Source organism: Anomaloglossus baeobatrachus, chromosome 11 (genome assembly GCF_048569485.1).
Source record: "Anomaloglossus baeobatrachus isolate aAnoBae1 chromosome 11, aAnoBae1.hap1, whole genome shotgun sequence".
NCBI lineage: Eukaryota > Metazoa > Chordata > Amphibia > Anura > Aromobatidae > Anomaloglossus > Anomaloglossus baeobatrachus.
The window spans coordinates 10,964,816-10,973,503 of NC_134363.1; the positions used below are offsets into that span (position 1 = coordinate 10,964,816).

At 47.9% G+C, this 8,688-nt stretch overlaps 1 protein-coding gene across 3 annotated transcripts in view; it reads right to left on the reverse strand.

Annotated features, from left to right (window-relative positions):
• Positions 1–5,530, reverse strand: part of HPN (hepsin) — a 40,707-nt gene extending 35,177 nt beyond the window's left edge. For 2 of the 3 annotated variants that reach the window (XM_075327493.1, XM_075327491.1), the window contains exons 1-2: positions 5,449–5,530; positions 4,007–4,111 (exon numbers count right to left, since the gene is read on the reverse strand). The gene's annotated coding sequence lies outside the window, so the exon portion shown is untranslated. The remainder of the gene's footprint in view (positions 1–4,006; positions 4,112–5,448) is intronic. The other variant, XM_075327492.1, reaches the window with a different exon arrangement.
• Between the last annotated feature and the right edge of the window lie 3,158 nt (positions 5,531–8,688).

Here is an 8,688-nt window from a genome sequence, read left to right on the forward strand (position 1 = left end):
GATTCACATTGACGGCATCAAAACTATGAATTAACACATGTGGAGTGAAATACTTAACAAAAAAGTGTGAAACATCTGAAAATCTGTCTTATATTCTAGGTTCTTCACAGTAGCCACCTTTTGCTTTGATTACTGCTTTGCACACTCTTGGCATTCTCTTGATGAGCTTCAAGAGGTAGTCACCGGAAATGGTTTTCCAACAGTCTTGAAGGAGTTCCCAGAGATGCTTAGCACTTGTTGGCCCTTTTGCCTTCACTCTGCGGTCCAGCTCACCCCAAACCATCTCAATTGGGTTCAGGTCTGGTGACTGTGGAGGCCAGGTCATCTGGCGTAGCACCCCATCACTCTCCTTCTTAGTCACATAGCCCTTACACAGCCTGGAGGTGTGTTTGGGGTCATTGTCCTGTTGAAAAATAAATGATGGTCCAACTAAATGCAAACCGGATGGAATAGCACGCCGCTGCAAGATACTGTGGTAGCCATGCTGGTTCAGGATGCCTTCAATTTTGAATAAATCCCCAACAGTGTCACCAGCAAAGCCCCCCCCACACCATCACACCTCCTCCACCATGCTTCACGGTGGGAACCAGCCATGTAGAGTCCATCCGTTCACCTTTTCTACCAAGACACGGTGGTTGGATCCAAAGATCTAAAATTTGGACTCATCAGACCAAAGCACAGATTTCCACTGGTCTAATGTCCATTCCTTGTGTTCTTTATCCCAAACAAGTCTCTTCTGCTTGTTGCCTGTCCTTAGCAGTGGTTTCCTAGCAGCTATTTTACCATGAAGGCTGCTGCACAAAGTCTCCTCTTAACAGTTGTTCTACAGATGAGAAGGTGTGTCCAAACTTTTGGTCTGTACTGTGTGTGTGTGTGTGTGTGTGTGTGTATGTGTGAGATATATATATATATATATATATATATATATATATATATATATATATATATATATATATATATACACACACACACACACACACAAAGAGAGAGAGACAGATTAGTAATAAAGGGAATCTGTCTCCAGGCTTTTCTAATTCCGAAAACAGCATGATGTAGGGGTAGAGATTCTGACTCCAGTTATATATCACTTGCTTTAGTTGTTGCTGCAGTTTTGATAAAATCCCAGTTTTCTCTACTGCAGATCTACCAGTTCTCTAAATATAGAGCACCACTAATTAGCAGCTTTCTGTGTACACTGTGCATAGGCAGAAAATTGCATATCTGCTAATGGTGAGGTTAGGGTTATGGACAAGTCCAGAGAAGCTGCTGCCATGGGGGAGCAGGTTTGGGCCACTCAAGCTGCTCACAGTAGTGCGAGCAACATGCAGCCTGGGGTTGTGGTGTTGGAATGGCTCCTGGGACACATTGGAGAAATGGCCGCCCCACTGGCTCCACCACCAAATCAATGTAACACCGAGCTGTTAGTAAACTGGAATAAAGACTGGAGGGTTCATCAGAAGGAGTTTGCCTATTTTGGGCTATGATCCAGACGTCCACGGACCTCCCCCCACTGCTCTCACAGGCGATCATGGTGTAGAGCAAGACAGCAATAGAGGCTGGAATGGAGGTCCGTCCTCCTTAGCGATGATGCCACTTTTGTCTAGGAAGCAATGATGATACCTGGAGATGAGTCTGGAGACCACTTGGACAATGCCAAAAAGAGTCTTCAACGAGGGAACCTAGCTCTGGTCGTTTTCTTGGGATCATTGTATGTTTGGGGGGGATTTTAATGTACAGTAGCCGGACCTCTGTAGTCTTCATTTCAGGTGCACTTACAGCTCAAAATGACATTGATTTGGTTGGGGAACCAGTAGTACGGCCAGTTCTCTAAAGTGGTCCAGGGGTCGTTTGTCAGCACCACAAATCCAGGTTGCATGTTCCTCAAAATACTGAGCACCTGCATAGCCTCGTCCTCCTTCCGTGGCTGCAACGTCTCCGCACTGGTGTCCCATGGCTGCAGAGTCTCCAGACTCCTCTACCTATGGCTGCAGAGTCTCCGGACTTGTCTCCCATGGCTGCAAAGTTTCTAACAGTGTCTTCCATGGCTGCAGAATCTCCGTACTTGTCTCCCATGGCTGCAGAGTCTCTAACCTTGTCTTCCATGGCTGCAGAGGCTCTGGACTTGTCTTCCATGGCTGCAGAGGCTCTGGACTTGTCTTCCATGGCTGCAGAGGCTCTGGACTTGTCTGCCATGGCTGTAGCATCTCCGGACTTGTCTCCAATTGTTACATCTTCAAACTTGTCTCCCATGGCTGCAGCATCTCCTGGCAAATCTCCCATGGCTGCAGCATCTCTGGACTTGTCTCCCATGGTTGCAGCATCTCCAAACTTGTCTCCATTTAGCACATCAGGGACGTCATTGGTCGTTGATTACACAGGAACTGCCAACAGTAGATCCTAATGATTCTGGGGATGTAGACAGCTAGAAGAGAGGGGAAACTCCAGGGATGGTGTCAGGAGGGAGGGGAGCCTCCGTGGATGCCAACAGGTATGAGGGAGGCAAGTGTTCAGGGATTCCAGCGGGTAGGAGGTAGGGGAGTCTTCGGGGATGCCAGTGGGTGGAAGGAGTGTAGCCTCCAAGGATTTTGGCGGGTAAGAGGTAGGGGATCCTCTGAGGATGTTGGTGTATAAGAAGTAGGGGAGCCTCAGGGGATATCAGTGGGTAAAAGGTAGTGGAGCCTCAAGGGATGCTGGTGGGTAGGAGGAAGGGGAGCCTCCGGGAATGCTGGTGGGTAGGTCAGAGGGAAGCTTCCGGGGATGCTCTTGGCTAACGAGGGAGGGGGCTTCCAGGAATGTCGGAGAGTAGGAGGTAGGGGAGCCCCTGTGGATGCCAGTGGGTAGGGGGGAAGGGAGCCTCTGAGGATGCCGGTGGGTAGGAGGGGGATCACCAGGGATGCTGGTGGGTAGGAGAGAGGGGAGCCTATGGTGATGCTGTTGGGTAGGAGTGAGGGGAGCCTACAGGTATGCTGGTGGGTAGGGAAGCCTACAGGAATGTTGGTGGGTAGGAGGGAGGAGAGCCTCTGGGGATGCTGGCGGGTAGGATGGAGAGATCCTCCAGGGATGCCGGAGGGTAGGAGGGAATGGAGCCTCCAAGAGTGCCGGTGGGTATGAGGGACGGGAGTCTCCAGGTATGCTGGTGTATAGGAGGGAGGGGGCTTCCTGAGATGCCGATGGGTAGGAGAGCTTTTGGGGATGCTGGTGGGTAGAAGGTAGGTAAACCTCCAGGGATGTCGGTGGATAGGAAGGAGGAGAGCCTCCGGGGATATCGGCGAGAAGGAGGGAGAGTAGCCTATGGGGATGCCTGTGGGTACAAGGGAGAGGAGCATCTGGTCATGCTGGCAGGTGGGAGGGAAGCCTTCTGTGATGCCGATGGGTAGGAAAGAGGGGAACCTCTGGCTATGCCGGTAGGTAGGAGGGAGGGTAGCCTCCGGGGATGCTGGTGAGTAGGAAGGAGGGGAGCCTCCGGGAATCCTAATGGGTCGTTGGGAGGAGAGCCTCCGAGGCAGGCAGCGGGTAGGAGGGAGGGGAGCCTCGGTGATGCTAGCGGAAAGGATCGAGGGGAGCTTCTATGGATGCTGGCGGGTAGGAGGGAAGGGAACCTCCGTGGATCATGGCAGGTAACAGAGCCTAAAAGGATGCCGATGGGTAGGAGGGAAAGGAGCGTCTGAGGGTTTGCGGCATGTATGAGGGAATGCTGGTGAGTAGGAGGGCCTCCGGAGATGCCCGTGAGTAGGAGGGAGGGTAGCCTCTGGGGATGGGTAGAAAGAAGGGGAGCCTCTGGGACTAATGGTAAGTAGGAGGGGAGCCACTGGTGATGTTGGCAGGTAGAAGGGAGGGGAGCCTCCGGGGATGCCTGCGGGTAGAAAGTCTCCCTCCTTTACCCCTTGGTTGTCAGGGGTGTCAAGAGCTGGATCCCATATAAAATGGTTTATCTTGGTTGAGACCACTGCTCTATGTGGGAATTTGTATAATGTATAGAGTTCTTCATTGTGAAGTCTTCACTCACCTGGGATTCAGAGTTGATGTTACATCCAGGAACCGGTGTCATCTTGCACCCAATGCTTCATCGCAGATCGCTCCTATGTGCTTTGTCTGTCGGATTGTCAGGTTTCTGTATAAAAAGTGTCTTTATTAAAGTAGAGAACCACACACCAGAAGGTATTGACAAAAAGATAGCTTTGCTTGTGTCCGAATCTCCTCCACTTTCCTAGTCATCCTTCATTTCTCACACTTATGAGCCTCGAGTGAGTCCTAGGAATGGCCTTTTAGTCAAGGCTTGGAAGGTTGTACAAAAACAGTATTCCAACCAAGAAATGTGGAGATCTGGGTTACCATTTTTGGAAAAATTGAGATTTCGGTCTGAATCTTAGGACATCTCTCCAATAAGCTTGAAGGAAATAAAATGACCATAGATGGGAAAGTTCCCCATTAATCCGAAGAGCCTTCAGTTAGATTTCATTGCATCCTCATCTATATGACTTTGTATTGGTGAGAATAGAAATTATTTTTTATGAAAACCAAGGAAAGACCAATCTTAGACATCACCCAAGATGTCTGCAAGATGGAAACAGTTGAGGGATGGAAGGAGCCTGGCTGGAGTTAGTTGAGGTCTAATGAGTTTTGGTCAGAGAAACCCAAACTTCCACTTGGTCAACGTGTTCTTCAGTCCAAGCAACATCCAGAAATGGTCTAAACTTGAGATGTCACCTCAAGCCGGTCATGTCCTCTAACCACTGCCTTTTCTATCCATCTCCAAGTATGGAGCTGGAGAAATACAAGAAGTCAAGAAGATTTGTGGCAGTCTTTGGGGTTTTTCCGACTGCAAGTTCTTATTCCCCAACCACCAAAAAAGTCAAATTATCACCAGGACTAACTAATTTGGCTCAAAAAGTTGACTGTGATCTGTAACGTTTAGAGAATATCTCTTCTGAAATAAGTGGGTGGGTTTAACAGGATGGGGGAGATGAAGGGACTGCAATGACTGCTAACCTATATCAACCAAGTGCTGGCCGGCGGTGTGCGGGGGACGAATCACATACGTCATAAGCACATCCAAAAGTAATGATATGTGGACCGTTCCTTACCGAGAACCCCAAAATTACCACCTGAAGGATAACTCAAATGGTGAGATATCCTTCAACTACCAATATTGGTGGTCTCCTATGTGGTGTTGAGGCTGGTAAGGACTGTTAATAGGTTCCAATTGGAATAACAATGTTGGAGAACCAACAATCCATAATTTGTTACATGTTTTCAAAGTTATTTCTTGAATTTCATGTCCAGTTTAGATCGAGGAGACGGAGAGACGCAAACAGCTCTGAGGAACACTTCATAGCCCTCATACTCTCTGATGCCTTCTGACGTCACGTAGATACATTTCAGCAATTTTTTTTCATCAACCGCTTAATATTTATCAGTAAAATTAAGATTTGGAGATCTGTTACTTACCACGATGGTCTCAAGTCAGTTCAGGGGGTAAATTAGGAATATTCGGGCAGGTGTTACGCAGATAGTCTTTCCTTCTCGAGAGTGTTTGGTAAATCTGATGGGAAATCAGAGATGACCCTTCCACTGGACTCTGTCACTGATTAACCAGCCAGAGGTACAGTCCGTGTTCTCTGTTCTACCTAATGTTTTGGCTAATCTTTAAAAGGTTCACATAGTTCCTGTATGGAAGACTTCAAAGCAAAGCGGTGGTCCATTTGTGGCATCATTTGTAGCCCCGCGAATGTAGATGCAACGACTGGCGGTTTTGCACTATGAATCTGGCATCAATCATGCCCATTTATTGCTATGGTAGTTCGGATAATAAATGAGACCCTTTGCGTGGAGATATTGGAAGGGAGTGGAGAGTGCTTGAGACAGACGCGAGTCTGGGAGGTGGCCCTTACATCTGTCAGACATTTCCCTTAATGGTCCGAAACGGAAAATTTACATCAAAAGAAATAACTCAAAAGGAAAGAAGAAAAATAGAATTTTATTTTACTAAAATTCTATAATAATAAAACAAATATAGAGGAACAATAAAGTGGCTTTTGTAAACAAAGGAACGTTGTGGAGTAGAAGGACTCCTATAGAAGAGAGAATAGTACATCCAGGTGCACCATGGACCAGATAAGCGTCAGATCGTGGACGGATGATCTCCCATCTTGGACTACTTTGGTCCAGTTTATGGTCCAACATAATTCATACAATATAATGGCGGCTCATGCCATTCAGGCGGGCATGTAGGGGTGGCACAGGGCGGGTGTAGTCGCGAGTGAGGGCAAATCCTGCAATAATAGTCCATGCTCCCACGAGTTAAGTGCGGGTCATATTATCTCACGCACTTCAGACTCGGAGTCCTAGTTCTTAAAGGGAACCGGTCAACAGATTTTTGAGTTGTAAAGCAAAACTAGCACCTTCAGCAGCGCCTGTGCTGCATACTATAAAGGTGCATGTTACCCCCTGACTACCCCTGTAGACCCCGCCATGTATGTAAACTCTAGTTTGCGGCTCCCATCCCTCCTTTGGGCGCTGATCGCCGTCCTCCGTTGATGTGGATGATGTCACCTGCGTCATCCATGTAGCTGGGCAAAATCTCTTGCTGTGTAGAGAACTTGCCGGCTCGCAGGGGCGCACCTGCGTTTTTGGCTCTGCCCGCAATAGGGCAGAGTGTAGTGCGCCTGCTTGAGCCGGCAATGTCCTCTGCGCAGGTGCAAGAGTTTGTCCAGGTGCATGGATGGCACCGGAGGCATCTACCACGCCAGTCATCAAAGGATGACAGCAATCAGTGCCCAAACGAGGGATGTGAGCCGCAAACGAGGGATGAGAGCCGCAATCGAGGGATGTGAGCCGCAAACGAGGGATGAGAGCCGCAAACTAGGACGCCCAGGCCCAAGAATTTACATACCTGGCGGGAGATTTTTATAAAAAGGTACTAGCTGCAATACCCGGCATTGCCAGAAATAGTAACTGTCTCTCTGCATCTCTCCCACTCTCCTTCTCTCCCTCTCTCCCTTATTATTTATTATTATTATTTATTATTATAGCGCCATTTATTCCATGGCGCTTTACATGTGAGAGAGGGTATACGTACAACAATCATTAACAGTACAAAACAGACTGGTATAGGAGGAGAGAGGACCCTGCCCGCGAGGGCTCACAGTCTACAGGAGGAGAGAGGACCCTGCCCTTACATCTCAAGTTTAGACCATCTCCCTTTGTCCGTCTCTCTATTTCCATGTCTCCCTAATTCTATCTTTGTCTCTCTCTCCATCTGTCTCTCTCTATGTCTCTCTGTCTCTCTATCCCTCGCTTTTTCTCTCTGTCTCTCTCCATCTCTGTCTCTCTATCCCTCGCTCTCTCTGTCTCTGTCTCTTTCTCCATCTGTCTCTCTATCCCTCGCTCTGTCTCTCTATCCCTCGCTCTGTCTCTCTATCCCTCGCTCTGTCTCTGTCTGTCTCTCTGTCTCTATCTCTCTCTCTCTATGTCTCTCTCTGTCTCTCTATCCCTCGCTCTGTCTCTCTGTCTCTATCCCTCGCTCTGTCTCTCTATGTCTCTGTCTCTCTCTCGCTCTGTCTCTCTGTCTCTCTCTCTCTCTCTCTATCCCTCGCTTTGTCTCTGTCTCTCTCTCTCTGTCTCTCTATCCCTTGCTCTGTCTCTCTATGTCTCTCTATCCCTCGCGCTCTCTGTCTCTCTCCATCTGTCTCTCTATCCCTCGCTTTGTCCCTCTATGTCTCTCTCATTCCATCTCTGTCTCTCTCTATTCCTCGGTCCACTGACATATCACCTCACACAGAAGCTTTTTATACTATGAATGTCCTCCGTTGCCTATAGCACCAATCACAGATTCTATTAATGACTTGTAGCTTCCAGCTCCATTCAGTTTAATGTAAGCAGGTTTTATGAAGAATAACTGTAAAGCGCGGGGTTAAATTTCCCCCTCAAAACAAAGTCTATGATGTTCCCTGAGTCACATGAGGAGTCTGTGCAAATTGTAAATCTGATGATGCAGATTCCTTTAGCGGACACACACCTACACCTACACCTACACACATATCTACAGTGCCTACAAGTAGTATTCAACCCCCTGCAGATTTAGCAGGTTACACATTCGGAATAACTTGGCATTGTGACATTTGGACTGTAGATCAGCCTGGAAGTGTGAAATGCAGCAAAAAAGAATCTTATTTCTTTTTTTTTAAATTGTGAAAAGTTTATTCAGAGGTCATTTATTATTCAACCCCTCAATCCACAAGAATTCTGTTTGGTTCCCCTAAAGTATTAAGAAGTATTTCAGGCACAAAGAACAATGAGCTTCACATGTTTGGATTAATTATCTCTTTTTCCAGCCTTTTCTGACTAATTAAGACCCTCCCCAAACTTGTGAACAGCACTCATACTTGGTCAACATGGGAAAGACAAAGGAGCATTCCAAGGCCATCAGAGACAAGATCGTGGAGGGTCACAAGGCTGGCAAGGGGTACAAAACCCTTTCCAAGGAGTTGGGCCTACCTGTCTCCACTGTTGGGAGCATCATCCGGAAGTGGAAGGCCTATGGAACTACTGTTAGCCTTCCACGGCCTGGACAGCCTTTGAAAGTTTCCACCCGTGCCAAGGCCAGGCTTGTCCGAAGAGTCAAGGCTAGCCCAAGGACAACAAGGAAGGAGCTCCGGGAAGATCTCATGGCAGTGGGGACATTGGTTT